Source organism: Delphinapterus leucas, chromosome 16 (assembly GCF_059928025.1).
Source record: "Delphinapterus leucas isolate spDelLeu-1000000601 "Yukka" chromosome 16, BTC_Dleu_Yukka2, whole genome shotgun sequence".
NCBI lineage: Eukaryota > Metazoa > Chordata > Mammalia > Artiodactyla > Monodontidae > Delphinapterus > Delphinapterus leucas.
The window spans coordinates 24453470-24477784 of record NC_143144.1 but is presented as its reverse complement, the minus strand read 5'-3'; positions in this window follow the sequence as shown (position 1 = coordinate 24477784).

The window sequence follows — 24315 nt, the reverse complement described above, 5'->3', positions numbered from 1 at the left end:
CTCTGGGCTGGGGGTCAGCAGGCCTGGTGCCAAGCCTGGCTTTGCCATTAACTTTGTTAGTATATGTGGCATAAATAGTATGACACAGAGGTGGGAGTGTGACCCTGGCTGCAGCTTCGAACCACGTGGTGAGCTTCAAATGTATCCTGATATCCAAGCCCCACCCCAGTCCAGTTAAGTCAGAATCTCCACCAACCGGGGCCTGGGAATCAATATTGTTGTAAAGGTGCCAGGTAATTTCTAAAGTGCAGCTATGGCTATCACCAAGTCTAGAGGTAGTCATGAGGGTGAGGTGGTCGGCCAGAATTTATCAGAAAGGCCACAGTCCAGAGGGCTCTAAGCTATCCAGTGGTGCACTGGTCAATGTTTAATAACTGGCTCTCTGGTTGGTAGGGTGGGCAGGGAGACCCTGTTGCCACTTTCCATAGTGTAAATACTTCCGCCATGTCTGAGATGTACACAATCACACCCAATCAGCTCAGCACAGCCCTGCAGCTCTCCCTCTCTCAGTAATGATTAGCATAGAGAGCTCCATAATGAATGTATCAGTGAAATTCATGGCTTATTAATTAGCACAACAGGTATTAGAAATAAGCTATCTTTTGGTGAAATTACTGCCGGCATACCTTGGAGATATCGTAGGCTGGGTTCCAGACCACTACAATAAAGCCAATATCGCAATAAAGTGAGCGACAGGAATTTTTGTTACCCAGTGCATATAAAAGATACATTTATACTATACCACTGTCTACTAAGTGTGCAATAGCATTATGTCTAAAAAAGCAATATATATGTCTAATTTAAAAACAGTCCACTGCTGGACTTCCTGGTGGCGCAGTGGTTAAGAATCTGCCTGCCAATGCAGAGGACATGGGTTCAGTCCCTGGTCCAGGAAGATCCCACATGCCATGGAGCAACTAAGCCCACAAGCCACAACTACTGAGCCCGCGTGCTGCAACTACTGAAGCCCAAGCACCTAGAGCCTGTACTACACTACAAGAGAAGCCACCACAATGAAAAGCCCGTGCACCGCAACGAAGAATGGCCCCCGCTCGCCACAACTAGAAGACCCAGCAACGAAGACCCAACACAGCCAAGAATAAGTAAACTTTTAAAAAATAAAAATATAAACTTTTAAAAAATACAAAATAAATAAAAATACTTCATTGCTAAAAAATGCTATTCATCATCTGAGCCTTCATCGAGTCATAATCTTTCTGCAATAGTAACATTGAAGGTCACTGATCACCACAACAAATATAATAATGAAAAAATTTGAAATATTGCAAGAATTACCAAAATGTGACACAGAGACATGAAATGAGCAAATGCTGTTGGACTTGACACAGGGCTCCCACAAACCAATTTGTAAAAAAACGCAGTATCTTCAAAGCACAATAAAGCGAAGTGCAATAAAACAAGGTGTGCCTGTAGCATTCGAGATATGTAGATTGGCTAAAATGATGAGGGGCACCATCCATTCCCTCTTCAGAGTAAAAAAAAAAAAATCTCACTTAAGGATGATGCACTGGGCTAAATCCTTGAGGCATCCCAAATCCTGAGGGATTCTGGTTGCCTGATGTGACCATCTGTCTAGCTGAATCCTGCACCTAGAACGTTGTATCTTTCTTGAGTGGACCCTTCATGCAAGGTGACAGAGCACCTAAAAGGACAGAGGGCTGAGCCTTCACGGACTTTACAGAACAGACTGTATGAACCGGTTTTGTGGCTTCCTGCTAGTAAATGCTTGGTTTTTTTTGTTTTTTTTTTTTTAAATGCTTGTTGTATACATATTTGTACGGGTAGCAGAATTTGTTCTGAGATCTATTATCATGATAATCCTGGCAGGGAGATTGTAGGAGGAAATAACTAACCTTCACCTTTAGCGGCTACTACTGCTTATGAAAATGAAACCTACGGATTGTACACAATCAACTTGGCTCTCATAAGTTTGCATCCCTGCCTCTGCTTCCCCATCTGTGAAACCATGAGGCTGGACTGTTTTTCTTCTACCTAGTTCTAACAATCTTAGCTATAGTCCTCACAGACAAATCAGTCAGCAAATGTACACTGAGCTTCTACTATGACTCAGGCCCTGCCCCAGGCTCTGGGGATACAGCTGTAAACAAGAGAGACAAGAGCTTCTATTCTCTTCTACTGGGGCATGGGAAGGGGGGGTGGGGGCGGGGGGGCGGGGACATGCAACACACATGACAACTACTACATGAAAAGGGTAATTTCAGGTACTGATATGTGCTAAAGATGCGGGAGAAGAGCTTCTAGTGGAAGAAGCAGCAGGTACAAAGGCCATGAGAGAAGAAGCAGCTTTGAGAGGGTCCATGTGGCTCATGCAAGGACCTCGGGAGAGTAGAACGGGGAGAGATCAGAGGCATAGGAAGAAGCCTCACAGCTTTCGTAAACAGTGTAGATTTGTTTCCAGTTTTAGTGAGGGCCACTGGTAGGTTTTAAGCAGGGACGTGATACTGAATGTGATTTAAGCTTTAGAAGGTTGCAGCTGGGACTTCCCTGGTGGTCCAGTGGTTAAGACTCTGAGCTTCCACCGCAGGGGGCGCAGGTTCGATCCCTGGTCAGGGAACTAAGATCCCACATGCCGCATGGTGGCCATAAAATAAATAAATAAATAAGAAGGTTGCAGCATGGAGGACAGACAGGAGACAGGGCTGGGGGTGAGGAAGGCTGGTTAGGAAGCCCTTGCACAGTCTCAGTGCAAAAGGCTGTGGACTAGGGGTACAGCACTGGAAAGAATGACAAGTGGCTGCACTGGGGATATATCTTGGTGATAAAACCAACAGAGCTTACTGACAGATTGGGTGTAGAATGTGAGGAAAAGAGAAATCAAGATACTCCCAAGTGCTTTTGCCTTGAGCAACTAGGTAAATGTTGCTGTCATTTACAAAGGTGAGGGAGGTCACAAAGAATGCTGCTGGGGGGAAGTGGGTCAAAAATCAATTACTGGGGACTTCCTTGGTGGCGCAGTGGATAAGAATCTGCCTGCCAATGCAGGGGACATGGGTTCGACTCCTGGTTCGGGAAGATTCCACATGCCACGGAGCAACTAAGCCCATGCACCACAACTACTGAGCCTGTGCTCTGGAGCCCGTAAGCCACAACTAGTGAGCCCACGTGCCACAACTACTGAAGCCCGCGTGCCTAGAGTCTGTGCTTCACAACAAGAGAAGCCACCACAATGAGAAGCCCGTGCACTGCAACGAAGAGTAGCCCCCACTCGCTGCAACTAGAGAAAGCCCGCACGCAGCAACGAAGACCCAACTCAGCCAAAAATAAATAAAATAAGTAAATTTTTTTAAAAAATCAATTATTGGACTTCCATGGCAGTCCAGTGGTTAAGACTGCACTTCCACTACAGGGGGCACGGGTTCAATCCCTGGTCGGGGAACTAAGATTCCACAGGCCACACGGTGTGGCCAAAAAAAAAAGAAAAAAGCTTTCCTTTAAAAAAAAAATCAATTACTTTGTTTGGCCATTTAACTTTTTGAACTATCTTTTCAAAATCCAGGTGGAATTGTCCAGGGAACTCAGAGGTGAGGTTTAAGCTGGATGATATAAATTTGAGAGTCATCAGGTCAATTTAAATCATGGGCCTATGTGAGATCATCTAGGGAGAAAATGTAGCAAAAGTAGAGGGACAAAGACAGACCCTGGGGCCCCTTCCTTTGAGAGGAAGAGAGGCTGGCAAAGAAAACAGAAAAGGTACAGCCAGTGAGGTAGAAGGAAAATGAGGCCAGAAAGGTGACAGGGATGCCTAGAGAAGAAAGGGCTTCAAGAAGTTAAGAGACACACCATTGTAAAGCAATTATACTCCAATAAAGATGTTAAAAAAAAAGAAGTTAAGAGATGCTCAACAGCACTTAATGTCCTGGGAACCCCCCTTAATACGCTGAGGCTTCAACTATGTTCTGAGAGGGCGGCGGGGGATGGGTGGCACAGAGCAGAGAACTGACCATCAGCTTTGCAAGATGTGGGTCACTGGTGACTTTGATAAGAGCTCTTTCAATGGAACAATAGGAACAAAATCCTGATTGGAGTGGATGGAGGAGAGAAAGGAAGGGAAGAAATGGAGGCGGTAAGTGCAGACAACACAGGGAAGTATACACTAGCAGGCAGGTGTACAAAGCCGTTCACGTGGGAGTGCATACGTGGACTTCTTCCCAACCCACCAAACAGCCTCCCAGGCCAAATATGCATGAGTTAGCACCTATGTGGAAGAGTTTCAATGGTCAGGAATTTCAGCAGCTTCTTCATCAAGAGATAGAATCTGTTTCCTTACCTCTTGAATCTATGCTGGCATTCTGACTTGCTTTCACCAATAGAATGTGACAAAAGTGAGGTTGGTTGAGTTCCAAGCCTAGGAATCAAGAGCCTTGCAGCTCCTGCTTTGGTCCCTCTTGGAATGACACTGCCATGGGAACAAGTATGAGCTAGTTGGAGAAACCACATGAGATAGAAGCAAGGTTCCTGGCTGACAGTCCCCAACCACCAGACATGTGTGTGAAACCGTCTTAGACCATCCAGCCCATCCACGCCACAGCTGACTGTATCTATGTGAATGAGTCCAGGCACCAGCAGCTGAACCCAGCCTAAATGTGCCAACTTAGAGAACCAATTTAGAGATTGTTGTTTTAAGGCACTAAATTCTGGCATGGTTTGTTATACAGCAGAAGATAACTGGTACATTCTTAGAGTCAAAAAAATTCTTTAAACTCAAATACCCATCTCCTTTTTTCCTCTTCTTCCAATTCTTCCCCCAAAGTACTGCATTTTTGAGTCTATATATTTCTTCTTGAGGAGAGACTTTTGTTATCCTTCAGGTTTTCCTTGACTCCTTTTAGTGCCATCTCGTGGCTCAGAATTTAGGCCACTTCTCCTTCCCATCCCATCTTAACTCTCAAGGATCTCCATTTATTCTTGACCAGTTATTTATTTAGCATCAGGCACTGAGCTGTGGGACTTCACATAATCACCTCTTTTGTATATATATATATATATATATATATATTTTTGGCTGCGTTGAGTCTTTGTCGCTGCATGCAGGCTTCCTCTAGTTGCGGCGAGTGGGGGCTACTCTTCATTACAGTGCACGGGCTTCTCATTGCGGTGGCTTCTCTTGTTGCAGAGCACAGGCTCTAGGCACAAGGGCTTCAGTAGTTGTGGCACGCAGGCTCAGTAGTTGTGGCTCGCGGGCTCTAGATCGCAGGCTCAGTAGTTGTGGCGCACAGGCTTAGCTGCTCTGCAGCATGTGGGATCTTCCTGGACCAGGGCTCGAACCTGTGTCCCCTGAATTGGCAGGAGGATTCTTTTTTTTTTTTTAACATCTTTATTAGAGTATAATTGCTTTACAATGGTGTGTTAGTTTCTGCTTTATAACAAAGTGAATCAGTTATACATATACATATGTCCCCATATCTCTTCCCTCTTGCATCTCCCTCCCTCCCACCCTCCCTATCCCACCCCTCTTGGTGGTCACAAAGCACCAAGCTGATCTCCCTCTGCTATGCGGCTGCTTCCAACTAGCTATCTATTTTACGTCTGGTAGCATATATATGTCCATGCCACTCTCTCACTTTGTCCCAGCTTACCCTACCCCCTCCCCGTATCCTCAAGTCCATTCTCTAGTAGGTCTGCATCTTTATTCCCGTCTTGCCCCTAGGTTCTTCTGACCATTTTTTTTTCTTTTTTAGATTCTATATATATGTGTTAGCATACAGTATTTGTTTTTCTCTTTCTGACTTACTTCACTCTGTATGACAGTCTCTAGGTCCCTCCACGTCTCTACAAATGACCCAGTTTCGTTCCTTTTTATGGCTGAGTAATATTCCGTTGTGTATATGTACCACATCTTTATCCATTCATCTGTCGATGGACACTTAGGTTGCTTCCATGTCCTGGCTGTTGTAAATAGTGCTGCAGTGAACATTGTGGTACATGACTCTTTTTGAATTATGGTTTTCTCAGGGTATATGCCCAGTAGTGGGATTGCTGGGTTGTATGGTAGTTCTATTTGTAGTTTTTTAAGGAACCTCCATACTGTTCTCCACAGTGGCTGTATCAATTTACATTCCCACCAACAGTGCAAGAGGGTTCCCTTTTCTCCACACCCTCTCCAGCATTTATTGTTTGTAGATTTTTTGATGATGGCCATTCTGACCGGTGTGAGATATTTCATTGTAGTTTTGATTTGCATTTCTCTAATGATTAATGACATTGAGCATTCTTTCATGTGTTTGTTAGCAATCTGTATATTTTCTTTGGAGAAATGTCTATTAAGGTCTTCTGCCCAGTTTTGGATTGGGTTGTTTGTTTCTCTGATATTGAGCTGCATAAGTTGCTTGTATGCTTTGGAGATTAATCCTTTGTCAGTTGCTTCATTTGCAAATATTTTCTCCCATTCTGAGGGTTGTCTTTTCATCTTGTTTATGGTTTCCTTTGCTGTGCAAAAGCTTTGAAGTTTCCTCTGGTCCTATCTATTTTTGTTTTTATTTCCATTTCTCTAGGAGGTGGGTCAAAAAGGATCTTGCTGTGATTTATGTCATAGAGTTTTCTGCCTATGTTTTCCTCTAAGAGTTTGATAGTGTCTGGCCTTACATTCAAAATCCATTTAGAGTTTATTTTTGTGTATGTGTTAGGGAGTGTTCTAATTTCATTCTTTTACATGTAGCTGTCCAGTGTTCCCAGGACCACTTATTGAAGAGGCTGTCTTTTCTCCACTGTATATTCTTACCTCCTTTATCAAAGATAAGGTGACCATATGTGTGTCGGTTTATCTCTGGGCTTTCTATCCTGTCCCATTGATCTATATTTCTGTTTTTGTGCCAGTAACATACTGTCTTGATTACTGTAGCTTTGTAGTATATAGTCTGAAGTCAGGGAGCCTGATTCCTCCAGCTCCGTTTTTCTTTCTCAAGATTGCTTTGACTATTCGGGGTCTTTTGTGTTTCCATACAAATTGTGAAATTTTTTGTTCTAGTTCTGTGAAAAATGCCAGTGGTAGTTTGACAGGGATTGCATTGAATCTGTAGAATGCTTTGGGTAGTAGAGTCATTTTCACAATGTTGATTCTTCCAATCCAAGAACATGGTATATCTCTCCATCTATTTGTATCATCTGTAATTTCTTTCATCAGTGTCTTATAATTTTCTGCATACAGGTCTTTTGTCTCCTTAGGTAGATTTATTCCTAGATATCTTTTTTTTTTTTTTTTTATTCCTAGATATCTTATTCTTTCTGTTGCAATGGTAAATGGGAGTGTTTTCTTAATTTCACTTTCAGATTTTTCATCATTAGTGTATAGGAATGCAAGAGATTTCTGTGCATTAATTTTGTATCCTGCTACTTTACCAAATTCATTGATTAGCTCTAGTAGTTTTCTGGTAACACCTTTAGGATTCTCTATGTATAGTATCATGTCATCTGCAAACAGTGACAGCTTTACTTCTTCTTTTCGGATTTGGATTCCTTTTATTTCTTTTTCTTCTCTGATTGCTGTGGCTAAAACTTCCAAAACTATGTTGAATAATAGTGGTGAGAGTGGGCAACCTTGTCTTGTCCCTGATCTTAGTGGAAATGGTTTCAGTTTCTCACCACTGAGAACGATGTTGGCTGTGGGTTTGTCGTATACGGCCTTTATTATGTTGAGGAAAGTTCCCTCTATGCCTACTTTCTGGAGTTTTTATCATGAATGGGTGTTGAATTTTGTCGAAAGCTTTCTCTGCATCTATTGAGATGATCATATGGTTTTTCTCCTTCAATTTGTTAATATGGTGTAACACGTTGATTGATTTGTGTATATTGAAGAATCCTTGCTTTCCTGGGATAAACCCCACTTGATCATGGTGTATGATCCTTTTAATGTGCTGTTGGATTCTCTTTGCTAGTACTTTGTTGAGGATTTTTGCATCTGTGTTCATCAGTGATATTGGCCTGTACTTTTCTTTCTTTGTGACATCTTTGTCTGGTTTTGGTATCAGAGTGATGGTGGCCTCGTAGAATGAGTTTGGGAGTGTTCCTCCCTCTGGCAGGCAGATTCTTAACTGCTGCACCACCAGGGAAGTCCCTCACATAATCACCTCTTAATTCCCCACCACCCATGGAATTTGATGTGATGAATTCCACTTTACAGATGAGGAAACTGAGGTTCAGAGAAGTAAACTGACTTTTATCCAGCGGGAAGTTCAAATACTCTGAGCCAGCAAATGATGTGCTTTCTACTGAATGCAGTTGTGGCCCCAGCTACACTAGAATGAAATGTGTTAACTACGTGCCTTAAAAAGCAACGAGAAATAATACACAACAGCGCAAACATTAAGAGTTCAATACTGATCAGAGCTGAAACTTTACATAGTGTTATTGTGTGTTTCTGCAAAATAGTAGTTCTGTGAGCTTTTACGTGTTTCCTTAAAAAGAATCTATCAAAAAAGTCTGGGAAATGTTGCAGGACTTTTTCATATCCTTTAACATGAGAATAGATATTGTTTCTCTCCAGGAGGAAAGATGGGGATGCAGCTTTTCCCAACTATATTTGACTGCACAATCCTATTTCCCCCAGACAACAGCTGTTAACATCTCAATAACTAGTATCTATCAGTGGCTTGGGGCACATGGCACATTCAGTTTTAAAACTGGGACAGTCCCTAGAAACCGTAACAGTTCACCTGGGACTGAGGGGTTTCCTGGGATCTAGGAGTTTTGGTGCTAAAACCAGAAGAGTCCTGTGCAAAACCAGGACAAGATGGTCATCCTATTTCTTTCTACTCTTCCCATGATCTCACAGATGTTCAGAAGGGACCAGCCAGTGGTGTGAGGGCTTCAAACTGTGCCCTCAGAGGAAAAGTCAGAGAAAGGGGAAGGGAAGACTCAGAGGATAGGACCAGTGACTTCAGCTATCTGAAGGTTATCATGGGGGAAAGAGGAAAACTCATTCTAAGGGATCCCTTGGGATAGGAGTGGGACGAAGGGGACCTGCTGAAGGTGAGTCAAGCTCCCTGAAGCAGCACAGCTTCGTGAAAAACATTTGATTCACAGTCAGGGGGCAGGTTACATGCCAGACCTACCACGTGCAAGCCAACTCTGAATGAGGATACTGGGAACTTTCGTTACCCTCCTGGGACACCAATGCCATCTGTGAAACGGGATGCTTCAAGGTAACCAAATGAAATTATCAAGCACTGTACCTAGAACAAAACAGCTCCTAAAGAACTGAGGCAAATCTGCCCACAGCTGGCCTGCCTCTGTCCAGTCCAATGGGGACCAGTAGACATGGAGGGGGCCAGGCCTCGGAGACCACCAGAACCCCTTCCATCTCTTCACAGCCCAGGTGCTGGCCCTGAGCCTGGCATCCACCCTCCTAGGACATTTATCCTCTGGCTGGTTTTCTCCTTCAAAATTTTTGGAGCCACCTGCCAGCGCTGGGAGGTAGGCTGGATAGGTGTTTGTATGCCCAATTACAAATGAGAGAACAGGGAGGTTAGGATATTTCCCCTGGCCACAGAGGGAATTAGCAGTAAACCAAGGCTGACAGTGGTGATTCAAGGAGTACCCGAGCTGGGAGGATCTTCAGATATCATTAGGTCCACCTGCCTCATAAATGGACAGAGGAACTCAAGCTCAAAGAAGGCCAGAATCCTGCTTACATCTACCTATTTATGTTTTATGCCCTTTTCTACATGTGTGCTATATTGCACAATAAATGTTTTTTAAAAAGAAAAATGTTCCCTTTTATTTTGCATTTCCCTGATTAGTGAGGTCAAGTGTATTTTTACATGTTGATCAGCCATTGGTGGTTCTATAAATTTTCTGTTTTTATCCTTTGTACATTTTTTAATTAAGTAATAGATTCTTTTAAGTGGGCAATGCCAAGGGCTGACAGACTGAGAGAACGCCATTCCCATCTCTTCTCATAAGAGAGGGGCCCTTCTGGAGGAGATTCCAGGCTGGCCTCACAGAGCTTTGACAGAGGAGAAGTCTCCACCTGTAGGGGTTGGTCTCGCTGGGGCCCAGCCAGGGGTTCTGGGAAAGCACCATGGGAACACTGGCTGCTGGGCCAGGCCTGTGTGACTCACTGGGAGCGGTAAGTGCCAGCCATCAGGGCGGCAGCAATAGCTCCACCTGTCACTCGGGAGGGCAGGGCACCTGCTTCTGGAAGGCTGGGTGCTGCTGGGGAAGGGGAGCCTCAGAGGAGGTGGCCGGGCCCCCAGGGTAGTCAGAAGGTACCAGGAATAGGCCTTGGGGGACACAGAAGTGGGGTCTGGACTTGATCTTGCAGCTATTGAGTAAGGGGTGTAAGGTTTTACACTCAGAAAACGTACATGGATCTGCTGGCCTATGCCAGGAAGGTTAACAGGCCACAGCATCCTGCCCTGTGCTGGTTGCTAGGGGACCCCCTTAAAGGTAGACTGCCCAGTTTACAGCTGACAAAGTGCTTTCACCCACTTATTAGAACCCTCACCACCCCCAGATTTACTTGGATATCGCCCCCCTCCCCACTCGGTTGCCGGCAGGGGCCATCTCACCACCTGGTATCTGGGGACCTGGGGGGGGTGCTGGGCACACGTAGCTGCTCATTAAACACGGAAGCCACAGGTCAGCTGTCCCTCGCAGCGCGGGCCGGCTCTGCCTGCAGCCCCGTTCAGACTGCAGGTTCCGTCCTCCCCCGGCCTCCCACCAGAAAGCCAGTCGCACAGACATTTGAGGAAAAACTTATCCCGGGAGGAGCCCGTTCTCTTCTCCCAGAAACGCCGACTCCTTTCTCCTACTTCCGGTATTTCCCCTCAGGCCATTTCAACTTCCTCTTTCTCGTTTGCTAAGCAAATTCACACCAGCTGCAGCACCTACATTCTGTCGTACGTTCCCAAGTCCCCCTGTGCCCGGCTCAGAGAAAACAAAAGGCCTTCCACCAGCAAAATGCCATTTTCTGTTACAAACATGTGTTGACTGAAATGTGGTTTTTTTCCTTTTCTGTGGGTCATCAGAATCGCTCTGTGTGGGAAACAAGACGAGGAGGATACTTCTTGCTTCACTCACGAGGAGACACAGTCTCGGAGTGTGCGCCCAAAGTCACACAGCCCTTCAGGGTCCGCACAGGAACTCGGACCCAGGGCTGGTTTCCACCTCCTGCTCAGCCTCCTCAAGCTTCCCTCCAAACCCTGGAGCAATGCTGGCTCCCCCTCTGCCCCAGCAAATTCCCTGAGATTTCACGAGGACTGCAGAGAAAGCAGGCTGGTCTGACTTCTGGAGGGTCAAGTAGGGGCTGGGGAAAAACACCATGAGTTTAGGCTGCTAAACAGTAGTTAGTTCTAGTGCATCATAAATGCCATAGGAACCTGCATTTAAAGTCAGCTGGGGGGGCTTCCCTGGTGGCGCAGTGGTTAAGAATCCGCCTGCCAATGCAGGGGGCGTGGGTTCGAGCCCTGGTCCGCGAAGATCCCACATGCCGTGGAGCAACTAAGCCCGTGTGCCACAACTACTGAGGCTGCACTCTAGAGCCCGCGAGCCACAATCACTGAAGCCCGTGTGCCCAGAGCCTGTGCTCCGCAACAAGAGAAGCCACCACGATGAGAAGCCCAAGTACCGCAACGAAGAGTAGCCCCCGCTCGCCGCAACTAGAGAAAAGCCAGCGTGCAGCAACGAAGACCCAACGCAGCCAAAGATAAATTAAAAAAAATTTTTTTTAAATAAATAAATAAAGTCAGCTGGGGTGGAGGGAGTTATGGAATTCTTCTAGTAAAGGATCTCATCTTCCTCTAATTTTATTCTCTTGTGAAGCCAAAACAACTGTCCCCAGAACATCCTCCAATTCAATACCGCTTATACATTTTTTTTTTTTTTTGGCTGAGCTGCATGGCTTGTGGGATCTTAATTCCCCGACCAGGGATTGAACCGGGCCACAGCAGTGAAAGCGCGGAGTCCTAACCACTGGACCGCCAGAGAATTCCCCTGCTTATACATTTTTTTTAACATGACCCAGAACTGTAGTTTACGTTACAGCCCAATGTACATACAAAACACAAAACTGAGCAAAAGTTGCATGAAACAAACTCACCCTTGTCGCAGGATGCGTTCTTATATTTTCTATACTGTCCCTTTTAACACTAGTCATAACCCACTGTTTGAAATCACTAATTCAAACTCCTGACAAAATGCCTCCAGAGAAGCCCTACCAGGCCTGTTTTAGCAAACAGGTAAGTCGCACCTGGATTTATAACATTTGTTTGTACAGAGTGTACCCAGGTATTAAGCAAAAGCCAATCCTTTATAAACTGGGCTGAAGTGAATCCTGAGATTGCCTTGATTGAGCAGTGATTGCACATCCCTTACCCCCTCCCCCTGCCTGCCACCCACTCTCTGCGTGACATAACCCGGAAGCCAGGAAGGAGTACCTGAGGCCGCAGGGAGCCCCTACATCTCCAAGGGCAAGAGCAGGTTTGGGGCTCCACCCTCCTGAGCTACAGCTGAAGGGCCAGAGGTGGGAGAAGGGGCACAGCCTCCTTTCGGCACCAGGTAGAAGGGACTTTCTGGTTCCCAGAGGTGACCTGCCCCCACCCCCGTGGAACCCTAACTCTTCTCAGGGAGGGGCTGCTTCTGCCTGCAGGCCGTGTGTGGTCCTGGGGGCCTGCGCCGCCCAGCTGACCACCACGGAGCGGGGGGCAGCACTGGTGGACTGATGGGTTGCAGGTGGCCAGCGAGCCTCCAGGGATGCCTAGAGTGGACAGAGGCGAAGGAGTGACTGTTTGCCAGACCTTTCCTTCGCCAAAGGCCCAGGAGAGCATAAACTGCTGTGTCTTCCACCGCTTACTGGCTTGGTCCCTGTTCTAAACATGTCAACAGCCTGGCCTCTATGGGGACCAAGGGGGAAAAAATATGAGGAAGGAAAGAAAAATCACACCTATTTAAAAGGACTCAGGGGCTTCCCTGGTGGCGCAGTGGTTGGGAGTCCGCCTGCCGATGCAGGGGACACGGGTTCGTGCCCAGGTCCGGGAAGATCCCACATGCCGCGGAGAAGCTGGGCCCGTGAGCCATGGCCGCTGAGCCTGCGCGTCCGGAGCCTGTGCTCCGCAACGGGAGAGGCCACAACAGTGAGAGGCCCGCGTACCGCAAAAAAAAAAAAGACTCAGTAACATAAGGGAGGAAGCCCTAGGTGAGCGTGTTAAGTAGAAGTAGCAAGAAAGAGAGGACTTCAAATAAAGAAAAATTGGTTATGGGAAGATGCAGTTGGAGGACACACAAAAAAATTCCTGCTAACTAAAAAATATGACTTTCTTTTTTTTTTGTTTCTTTTGGCCACGCTGCGCAGCTTGCGGGATCCTAGTTCCCGACCAGGGATTGAACCCAGGCCCTCGGCAGTGAGGGGGCACAGTCCTAACCACTGGACCGCCAGGGAATTCCCTAAAAAGTATGACTTTCCAATATAACAATTTAATAGAGACAGTCAGGGATGGGAATTGAGTCTGGAAGACAAAGGGAGAGAAGTACCTCACAATTCAGAGCAAAAAACACAAAGAAGTGGAAATCAGAAGAAAAAGATAAGAGATGTGGAGGCCAGATCCAGGATGAAGAAATGTAGCAGATGCCGCTGGCTGACTAGCTGAACCCCGTGCCCAATCTCCTCCTCCCTCCTCTGACTCCACTGTGGAGGCTGGACACTTACTACCAGCTTCCCTTGCTATATGACATTGTTCCAGCCCATGAGACATAAGCATCCAGAAACACTTTTGTCTTTTCTGATATAAAATGCATATGCAATTAGTGCCGCACTTTTTTCTCCTTTCTTCCTAACTTGACTGCAAACACAGTGCCTGGAGCTGCGGCAACCGTCCTGTGACCACAAGAGAGAGGCCAAGAGAATTGAGGAGATACCAGCCCAAACCCTGACGTTGTCAAATGACAGAACCCAAGCCAGCAGCTGCCTACCCAGTGCCTTGTGAAGTGAGGAAAATAAGCAACTATTCAAGTCATTCTTCACTCAAATGTTCTGCTACTTATACCTGAAAACATTCTTACATAATACGAAAATAGAGAAATTATAGAAGAAAAGTTCCCTGTGAAGAAAAACTTGTGCTTTCAAACTGAAAGGACTCACTGAGTACCATATTTAAAACTGATACTCTTTTATACACAGGGTATAAATTGGCAAATTCCTGAATTCCACAGAGAAAAGAGAAAAAGCTACAATCTTCCAGCAAAGAGAATAGGTTCCTTAAAAGAGTATCAAGCAGGGCTTCCCTGGTGATGCAGTGGTTGAGAGTCCGCCTGCCGATGCAGGGGACACGGGTTTGTGCCCCGGTCTGGGAAGATCCCACATGCCGCGGAGCGGCTGGGCCCGTGAGCCATGGCCGCTGAGCCTGCGTGTCTGGAGGCTTTGCTCCGCCACGGGAGAGGCCACAACAGTGAGAGGCCCGCGTACCGCAAAAAAAAAAGAGTATCAAGCAAACATTAGATTCTTCATTTTTAGCTCTTGAATCTAGACCACAGAAAAGCAACATCGGTAGATGACTGAGAGGAAATAACCATAATCTATGATCAGCTTTAAATATGGGGTATTTTCCATAGTCTCAAGGTCCCTCAGGAATTATTAGCTATGGCTTGGGCATTTCAAACAGAAAACAGGAAAACACTGGCTTTAAGGGTATTAAGAACAAACATCTTTATATCTACATCCACATTTAAAGAGAAAATGCTTTTCTTTATGCTTCAAACACTGTAAACAGATAAACTGCAAAAATAAAAACCTGGGGCAATATTCAAAACCATAAGATTAATAAAACTTACCTCTTGTGTTGTTGTGAGGATTGGTTCCATTAATGTTTCCGCTCAGTGAGGAAGGGGGTGGTGATAGGGAGGGAAGGCAGACATTTGAAAAAGCAATAACAACACAGAGTGGTTAAGTGTCCAGGGGAGGAGCAGTTGCTTAGATCTGTCTGTTCCAGAAAGGCTTCCAGGAGGCAGCAATGTCAAAGAGAGGCCTGCCAGGGACTTCCCTGGTGGCACAGTGGATAAGACTCTGTGCTCCCAATGCAGGGGGCCTGTTTCGATCCCTGGTCAGGGAACTAGATCCCACATGCATGCCGCTACTGAGCGTTCACATGCCACAACTAAGGACCCACGGGCTGCAACTAAGGAGCCCTGGAGCCGCAACTAAGGAGCCCGCCTGCCACAACTAAGACTCAGTGCAACCAAATAAATAAATTTTAAAAAAAGAAAAAGAGACCTGACAGATTAAGTGGAGGCTGCCCACGTGAAAGGGTGTGGAAGAGGGTCTCAGAACAAGGGAAGAGTAGTTCCCAAACTTGGCTGCAAACTGGAACCACCTGGGGATTTCTAAAAAGCACTGATGGGGCTTCCCTGGTGGCGCAGTGGTTGAGAGTCCGCCTGCCGATGCAGGGGATACGGGTTCGTGCCCTGGTCCAGGAAGATCCCACATGCCGCGGAGCGGCTGGGCCCGTGAGCCATGGCCGCTGAGCCTGGGCGTCCGGAGCCTGTGCTCCACAACGGGAGAGGCCACAGCGGTGAGAGGCCCGCGTACCGCAAAAAAAAATAAAAAATAAATAAAATAAAAAGCACTGATGCCTGCCTCCCACCCCCATACCTCCTGCTTAATTGGTCTGAGGTGTGACGTGGCATCAGGCGTTTTCAAAGCTCCCCAGGTGATTCTAACGTGCAGCAAAGTTTGGGAACCACAAGACTTGAGGCAAGAGCCTGTGGCTCTCAGTAGATTGAATAGGGAATTGGAGGGGGGAGGACAAACAGTGGGAATGGAGAGAAGTGGATGGGTTAAGATTTAGGATGTAGAATGGATGCGAGTAGGCGATAGTGGGGAGAGAGCGAGGGCAGAAGTTGCTGATGGTGATGCCCCGGTTTCAGGCTTGGGGAACTGGGTGGATGTGGTCAGTTTTCTGAGATGCAGAACACAGCAGGAGAAAGGAGTGTGTGCGGGAAGACCTGCTGATTAGAGATTATGCACACTTATTACAAGGAGGTTTGGCTTGGTAAATCTTAACCCCGGCCATGGGTATCGTTATCATCAACATCAATCATCATTTGAGACCGAGAGGCTGCTTGAAGCCCTTGTGTTCACCAGGATTAAAGCAATGATGTCCTCAGTGTCGCCATCTGTGTATGACAGGCACTCAGGCAGCCGTTGACACACGTGCAGGGGACGGACCCAGGACCTTGGCCCAGGTAGGAACGGGGGTGGAGGCGAAAGATCAGAGATGATCTCCCTTAGTCTCAGGCCAGGATCTCCAGTGATCCCCATGCTCAGTCCAACCTGAATGAGGGTGTCCTTTGGATGAGCTGCTGTTTCTGCAAAGTGCTCACGTCATGGAGGGAGCCCTGAGGAAACAGCACTGCATGGGGAATTTGGAGGCTGGAGCTCCAGACACAGCTCTGTTAGTACTGGCTGTCTGACATGGAGTGAGTGCCTTACCTGGGCATCAGTGTCCTTATCAGGACTAAGTGCCCCGGAGGGCTAAGACTGTATCTGTGTTGATGACCACAACAGTGGCCAAGACTGACATTCTCTGCCCTCCAAGGAAGAGACAAGGGGCAGCTCCCATGTCCTCCAGAAAAGCTTCCATGTGCCAGTGAGGAGTAGAGAGCAAGTATCCAGGGAGGCTTCCAGGAGGAGGCAGCATTCCATCTGGGCCCTAAAAGGATTCATACATAGTGTCTGTGGCAAGACACCCCACCCTTGGAACATTCAGGACAAATTTGTCATCTCAGAGAAGCCCTGTGGTAGGAGAAGAAAGTGTGTGGGCTCTGGAGTCAGACAGATCAGGCTTTGACTGTTGGCTCCCCCAACTGCATGACCTTGGGCAAGTTCTTTAACTCTTCTGAGCATATATTCCCATGTGTGAAATGGGGATATAATGAAATAACAACAGCAAACTCTTATTTAGCCCTATGCGCCAGGTACTGGCACAAAAACAGTCCCATGAGATAGGACAACTAGTCCCACTTGACAAATGAGGAAGATGAGGCATGAAGAGGTTATATAACTTGTTCAATCACCAGGCACATGGGCACGTGTGTGGTGCACAGCTATTGCTGTGACCACAGAGATGATAGCTGATGGACTGTACTGGAACAGGTGAGCTCATTGGCAGAGCTCAGTCTCCTGGGCAGGCCAGTGTCCAGAAGAGAATTTCAAGAGATAGAAAGTGACATTCTCCAGCAAGCATTAAGAACAATGCATGATTTGTGACCACATCATGATACCCCATGGTCCCTGGGACTTCCTGAATATGGTACCACATGGGTAAGGAAAAGGCAAGGGCTCTTAGAACTGGCTTCTTCCCACCAGCCCCAGTGAGTCCCACAGTGCCAAAACCCAGTTGGGTCCTGAAGAAGGAAGACACTTCCTCGCCCAACTTCCCATGTAGCTAAGGGTGGTCATGTGACCTTGTTCTGGCCAATAAGATATAAGGGACATCTACTGGGAGGGTCCTGGGAAAGATTTCCCTCCCTGACAAAAGAGAAAGACCTGGAAGGGGAGTTCTTTTCCTTCCTGCTCCCTTCCTGGGATGGGAATGCTGTCACGTAAGGACATGATATTTGGAGCTGTTGCAGCCATCTTGAAGCCATGAGGTAAAGGCCAAGAAAAATCAAAATTCCCAAAGAGCTTTGAAACCACTGAGCTGTTTAGCATGGAATCACTGACCTCCAGACTTCTGGTTATGTGAGAAAAATAAGCCCCCATTTGTTTAAGTCACTGTTGCTTATAGCAAAAAGTATTCCTAATATTACACCCAAGTTGTTTCACTGTATTCATTCACTTACTTAATCAGCAAATACCCTTGAGCATATACAATGTGCCCATCACAATGGAGGGAAGGGAAGACATGGCCATAACCAAGACAGACATGATTCCTGGCCTCATGAATTTCTTAGCTTAGCAGAGAAAACCCACTCTGAACAGATGTGATGGGTAAGGGTGTTAACAAGAAGGAAAGCACAGAAATACTACCGGAGTATAGAACAAAGACAGTTAACCTGAGTGAGCACCAAGGAAGTTCTTGAAGGATACTGTATTATGAAGGGTTAAGTGCTATAATAGAGCCCAACATGCAGTGCCTTAAATAAGAAAGAAGTTTGTTTTCTTTTCTTTTTCTTTTTCATGTAACAGCCCTGGGCTCTGCCAGCCATAAGACAGGGCTGCCCTCTCTGGATTCAACATGGCAGCTCCTGTTGTTGCCATTTTCCAGGCAGTAGGAAGAGGGGAGTGGAAGTGAAAGGCAACCAGCTCCCTCTTTAAAGATGAGACCTTCAGAATGACAATCCTTAAAAAGTCTACAAATAACAAATGCTGGAGAGGGTATGAAGAAAAGGGAAACCTCTTACACTGTGGGAATGTAAGTTGGTGGAAAACAGTATGCGGGTTTCTCAGAAAACTAAAATTAGAGTTACCATATGATGCAGCAATCCCATTCCTGGGCATATATCCAGACAAAAATATAATTCAAAAAGATACGTGCGCCCCTATGTTCATAGCAGCACTATTCACAATAGCCAAGACATGGAAACAAGCTAAATGTCCATCTACAGATGAATGTGGCTTCCCTGGTGGCGCAGTGGTTAAGAATCCGCCTGCCAAAGCAGGGGACACGGGTTCGAGCCCTGATCTGGGAAGGTCCCACATGCCGCGGAGCAATTAAGCCCCTACGCCACAACTACTGAGCCTGTGTTCTAGAGCCTGCGAGCCACAGCTACTGAGCCTGCCTGCCACAACTACTGAAGCCCCCGTGCTCCGCAACAAGAGAAGCCACCGCAATGAGAAGCCCGCGCACCGCAACGAAGAGTAGCCCCCGCTCGCTGCAACTAGAGAAAGCCCGCGTGCAGCAACGAAGACCCAACGCAGCCAAAAATAAATAAATAAATAAACAAATACATTTTTAAAAAATAGCAAAAAAACAAAAAGAACCCCAGATGAATGGATAAAGAAGATGAGGTACATATATACAATGGAATACCACTCAGCCATAAAGAAGAACGAAATAATGCCATTTGCAGCAACATGGATGCAACTAGAGATTATCTTACTAAGTGAAGTCAGAAAGAGAAAGACAAATACCATATGATATCACTTACATGTGAAATCTAAAATATGACACAAATTAACCTATCTATGAAACAGAAACAGGATCAGGGACATACAGAATAGACTGGTGGTTGCCAAGGGGGAGAGGAGTGGGAGAGGGGTGGATTGGGAGTTTTGAATTAGCAGATGCAAATTGGTATATATAGAATGGAGAAACAACAAGGTTCCTACTGTATAGCACAGGGAACTATATTCAATATCCTGTGATAAACCATAATGGAAAAGAATATGAAAAAAAAGAATGTCTCTATGTGTATAACTGAGGCACTTTGCTGTACAGCAGTAATTAACACAACATTGTAACTCAACTATACTTTTTTTTTTTTTTAGTGGTACGCGGGCCTCTCACCGTTGTGGCCTCTCCCGTGGCGGAGCACAGGCTCCGGACGCGCAGGCTCAGCGGCCATGGCTCACGGGCCCAGCTTCTCCGCGGCATGTGGGATCTTCCCAGACTGGGGCGCGAACCCGTGTCCTCTGCAACGGCAGGCGGACTCTCAACCACTGCGCCACCAGGGAAGCCCTCAACTATACTTTAATTAAAAATAAATTAAAAAAAAAAAAACACGAGACCTTGAAGTTGTCCGCATACACATGTAAATCGCTTCTGCCCACATCCTATGGGCCAGGTCTTAATCATGTGACCACACCTGGGTTGGAAGGAGGCTTGGAAATGTAGTGCTTAGCTGGGCAGCCGGGTGACAGGTAACATCTGGGGAGGTTCTATTGCTAAAAGAAACAAGGGGAAAGTGGTCCTGAGGGAGAGTTAGCAGTCACACCTGGTAAAGGAATAGGGCTATTTTCCTCTTAATCCAGAGAGCAATGGGAAGTCACTGAAGGGTTTCAAGCAGGAAATGCATGGTCAGATTTGTGTTTTTAAAAGATCGTATGGTGGCAGAGGATGGAGTGGAGGGGGACAGATAATACAGGGGGTAGTGAGTTCTCTCTGCTATTCCAGGACCCGGCTCCCCAACTTGGCTGGGAGCTTCATGAAGGTAGAGACATGACATTTTCTCCTAACTCTGGGCTGACCATCAGACCACCTGCCCAGTCGAGAGACCCGCTGCAGGGCCCAGGACTCAGCCCTTTCAGTAGAAGCGCTGACCCTTTGTCACCCCCCTTTCCTCGCCACAGCACTTGCTGCCACATTTGCCAGCACCTGGGGCAGACACCAAGTCCCCTGTGCCTGCAACACCCAGGCTGCCTCTGGGATGACCCCAGTCATGCAACCAGCAAGCGGGTGTTAGGGTGTCCCCTCCTAGGGCAAGCCGCACCCAGTTCCTCCTCTGCCTGCCATAGATGGGCAGATTTTGCAGAAGCCTGATGTTGAGAAACGAACCCGTTTTGTGTTAAGAGCTTCTGAGCTCTGTGTACACCAGGACTACAGCAGATGTAAACACTCGTGGCCTCTCTTCTCCAGCTAGATAAACTTCAGGCTTTCAGGGGGAGGCACTGCCCCAGCACACTCACAGTGTTTAAAAAAGGTGTCAGCTGCAGCCCATGCTCTTGGCAGACGGCAACTCTCCCTCTCCCAGCTGAAGTCCCAGACTCTGGGCCAGCGGGTGGAGGGCCCAGAGCCCATCTGCTAAAGGGGCCAGCCTGGGACCCTCTAGTCTGTGGACAAGGTGGGGGGGGGGCTATCTGTGAGGAATAAATCCTGGAATGCTGCGGAGACCCTAACATCCTCCAAAAGCTCTGCCCGACCTACATGCACATGTTCTTTTAGTTTAAGCTTTAGATTCTGTGAAAATAAGAATGCTACTCCCATCATCCCTGACAGGGTGATGTTTTAAACTTTATTATTTGTTATTCATTTATTCATCTGGCATTTATTGAGCACCTACTGTGTGCCATGTACCAGGCTTTATACTGCCCTGCCCACTCAAAGTTCCCTAAAATCCCACCATTAGTGCCAGTGCCATGAGTATAAGGCTTTCAGATATATATATTAGATATAGATAGATGATATATGTTATATATACAATTTATCATCCCTCACCCCTGAGTCATATTTTAAATTTTATTCATCAACATTTTGATTCAATCAACATTTATAGTGCACCTGATATACTGACTACTCTCCTAGACACCAGACATAAATAAGACACAATCCAGGTCCGGAGGAGTTCCCTGCCTGTGTGACAGGGAAGTAACCGGGAGGTGGGTTTGATGGGCCTCAAGCGAGCAGAGGCAGACAGGCCAGTGCAGGACAAGGGAAGCCCTCAGGAAGCGGCCCCCCTCCAGGGCCAGAGGACCCAGGACAAGCCTTCCCCTCTCGGGGGCTCCCCCTCTCTTCTCCAAATGAGGAACTAGATCAGGGCTCCTGAGTCTCTAAATTTCATAGACCAACAAAATATCAGAAACCTAACTGAAGGAACCACACAGCTCACCAGAATGTTATTCCACTGAGTAAGAAATATTAGAGAAAAAGAAAACCCAGAAACACAGCGACCATCTGCCGTCACCATTATTTCATGACAGGAAGGACACTTTAACCCAAAGAGCAAGAAGGGCATAGTCTCAGAATGAAGGCTGAGCCTTCAAACGGGATTCATTCACCGGAATAAGAAGCTCAGTGCGTTGTCCTCACCCTCATTTTGCCCACAGCCCTGTGAACTTCGTCGTGACCAGATGACCCACAGCTGCATGTGACCCGCCGAAGCCAGGACCAAGGGCCCAAGCCCAGCCAGAGACACGGTCAGGCGACTTCCAAAGGCATCTCTGGGACACTGCTGAGGGGCACCCAGGCCACAACGCTTCCCGGAGCCCCTTTTCCCTCCCTTCCCTCATCCCTGCAGCAGCTCCCACCTTCTTCTCCTCCAAACTCCCTGAAACACAGATCACTTCCGACTCTGGTCTTCAGGATGCTCGCTTCAAGACCACAATAGCACAAACCATGAGGGTAACTCTAACAGGCCATTCTAGCTCAGAGTGACTCAACCCGGGGCTGTCCAAGGCCGCTGTCTCACCATCACCGCTCAACTTCCCCTTCCGCCCACACCTGCTTCTTTCCCCTCCCTTCGCCAGGGGTTGATCCCATGCACTCCTTAATAAACATCCTGCACTCTAAAGTCTGAACCAGAGTCATCTCCCAAGGGTACCCAACCTGCGCAATCACCTCAGCCCAGCCAGCCAGAACCCACGGGCGGCCTTCCCCTCCACTTCCTGGTGGAGGGAACTTCCCCCATACATGCTCGAAGAGCAAATTGGAGTCTTGACGCGTCCATAGGAGCTAAAGGAATTTAGAATGTTTTTCTGTTTTGACAAAGAGCAGCCTTCAAGGACATTGTTTAGCGATGAACTCAGCAGGCCAGCTCTGAGCGGCCAGTCTGACTGGTAAACCCTTTGTCCAGGGCGGGGCGGCCCCCACCCTCTCCTTCCACGAGGCCACGAGCACATAGTTGGAAAGGCGTGAGAGCACATGATTTAAGGGGGAAATAAAACTCTTGGATTCCACAGCTCCAACACATAATCTTCACATACACAGTGGAGGTGGCGGGACGCTGTGGGGAGGAAGAAAGCGTGCTATTTGGGGCTTCTAGGGCTTCCCTGCACTGGGCTTGCACCTGAAACTCAACAAACTCTGGCTGCCTGGAGTAGGAGGCAGAACCGCAAACAGAGAAGACTGCCCTGTGGTTACGTCCTTATTTCTATACATTCTACCTCCAAAACCCTGGTCAGTGGAGCATGAGACAAACAAGCCCTAAAGTTGAGTGGCTACCGCTGCTACCAAAAGGCATCAAAGGCAGAGGCCCTTCAGCAAAGGGCAGACATGCAAACAGAGGCTGGTGGCCCGATCCAGACAAGGAACAGGCCTCTGCCCCACGGCCTGGCCAGGGCTGGAGCCAGTTGTGTCTGAAGCTGACTCTGGGCGAGAGGAGGCCCGGGGCCCCACGGTACACATACCCACGGGAGGAGCAGGGGCCCCTGCAAGCAGCCCCTCCTCAAGGAACGGGGCTGGCTTCCCAGGAGACCAAGCACACACTTAGCCCAGCAGCCCAGCAGGGCCACCAATGCTGGTGACTGAAGCCCTCCTCGGCTTTAACGAGGGACACGCCCTGCCCTTATGAGCCTGCCCGGCCTTGAGGGTCCACACACCCACAGGTGTGCACAGGTGCACGAGTGTGTGTGTGCTTACATACGTCTGTCACACACACAATCACTCAGACACAGCACTGCAGCTTCAGGCAGCACCCGACACACATGCACACAGTCAATGACCAAGAGTAGAGTCTGTGGGCAGCCCCTCGGGGTTTTCTGGAGCTCACAGAAGAGGCAGCGAGCCCTGCCCTTGTCCTAAGACAGTGGTTCTCAAAGTGAGGTCCCTGGACCAGCAGCACCAGAATCACCTGAGAACGTGTTAGAAATGCTTTGCGTCCTGCCTCGGCCAGCAGAGCCCTGAGCTGTCTGGGGGCCTCCCGCAGGGCTACAACTCCTTGACATGTTTTTTTACCTGCCAGCTCCTGTGCTAAATAGACTTTACGTACGTTATCTCATTAAAACTCACCAATATCTTGTGAGATGCGCACCGTACTGTTCCTATTGTTTTCAGATGGGAAAGTTGAAGCTGGGAAAGGTTAAAAGACTTGCCTGGAGTCCCTGGGGCTCCCAAGCCCGTGCCCCTAATCACATTCTAGATGTAGCTCCAGCGCCGCTGAATGTAAACACCCTACCAAGGACTGTGCCCCGCATGCCCAGCCCCACCGCTGCCACCTCCCATTTCCCTTGGGTCTCTCCCTGCCTCAGCAGCCAGTCCTAAATCTTCCCTCAAGAGACAAGGCCAGGCCGTCCACGCAGGGGTGGGATGAAGGGCAGGGGGCAGCCCGACCTCGTGAGCAGAAAACACCTCCGCCAAGGCCCTCACCACCCAGCACGCCCCGCCCGGAGAGCAGCAGGGAGGCAACCACGGGCTGGCAGCCCTGCCTGCACCCCAACGCCTGGAGAGAGAGCCTGCTGTGCAGTTGACCTATGGAATCCAAAGACGGCTGCTGTGTGTGCGTCTGATCCAGAATGTTCCCCGAATTGCATTAGGAGGGACCTGGGTTGAGTCCTGGCTTTATCACCAACTTACTGTGTGACCTGGGCTGGTCCCCTCTTGGAATCTGTTTTTCCATTTCTGCAGCGAAGGGGTGACTGATGATTTATAAGGATGTTTCTTGCTCTGAAAGCATGTCTTGGATTCTAGATGT